The sequence below is a fragment of the Perca fluviatilis genome, chromosome 21, assembly GCF_010015445.1.
Source record: "Perca fluviatilis chromosome 21, GENO_Pfluv_1.0, whole genome shotgun sequence".
In the NCBI taxonomy this organism is placed as follows: Eukaryota; Metazoa; Chordata; class Actinopteri; order Perciformes; family Percidae; genus Perca; species Perca fluviatilis.
In genome coordinates, this window is record NC_053132.1 from 2,425,822 (window position 1) to 2,427,080 (window position 1,259).

Consider the following 1,259-nt stretch of genomic DNA (forward strand, 5'->3'; position numbering starts at 1 on the left):
AGATCAGCTGAGAGAAACACCCACGACAGACAGCTGAGCTCTGTTCACAGCTCCTTACTGACTAACACGGGCGATCGTTTCCTGAATAAAAGCCCAGATCAACGAGCTGTTTGAGTGAAATGTTGCAGAACGGACCCCCGATGACGGGAGCACCTACTGCTCGTCTGATTGGCTGAGCGTTATTGTTGCCGCGGCACTCATAACCACTCATCGCTGTCAGCATGTCGAGTCACGACTAGGCAGTATTATATGGGAGCAGACAGCACTTTAAAGGAATCTGTGGGGGGTGTGTGTGTGTGTGTGTGTGTGTGTGTGTGTGTGTGTGTGTGTGTGTGTGTGTGTGTGTGTGTGTGTCTCTGTGGTGTGTGTCTGTGGCAGAGAACTTTATAGAGTGTGTGTGTGTGTGTGTGTTTGTGTGTGTGTGGGGTGTGTGTGTCTCCGTGTGTCTCTGTGTGTGTGTGTGTGTGTGTGTGTGTGTGTGTGTGTGTGTGTGTGTGTGTATGTCAGCAGAGACTATGAGTGTGTGTGTGCTGTGTGTGTGTCTGTGTGTATGTGTGTGGAGTGAGAGGGCAGAGAGTTTGTGTGTGTGTGTGTGTGTCTCCGTGTGTATGTGTGTGTGTCAGAAGAGAGTTTGAGGGGTATTGTGTGTGTGTGTGTGTGTGTGTGTGTGTGTGCGTGTGTGTCAGCAGAGTTTGAGGGTGTGTGTGTGTGTGTGTGTATGTGTGTGTGTGTGTGTCAATGTGTCAACAGAGGATTTGAGGTGTGTGTGTGTGTGTGTGTGTGTGTGTGTGTGTGTGTAATGGAGTATGCGTGTGTGTGTCAACAAGAGAGTTTGAGGTGTGTGTGTGTGTGTGTGTCAATATTAATGTGTCAACAGAGAGTTTGGTGTATGTGTGTGTGTGTGTGTGTGTGTGTGTGTGTGTGTGTGTGTGTGTGTGTGTGTGTGTGTGTGTGAGAGTGTGTGTAGAGAGTTTAGTATGTGGGAGTTTTCCCAGCAGCACCTCTAGTGTGTCACAGCGAGGGAATGACTCGCATCAATCAAACAAATGTCGGATTAGCGGCTCCCCGGGTGTCCCACGGCGCCGACGATCCCTCGCCAGTCAACAGCTCGCTGCAACATCACAGCCTGTGTTCATCAACTATTCGTACATATCTCTCTGAAAAAGTTAAGGAGAAAACACAAGACTTTCACCCAGAAAACAGGTGTTCATGTCCTGGAGAAGTTAAGGAAGAAAAGCAATACATGAAAAAAAAAAAGA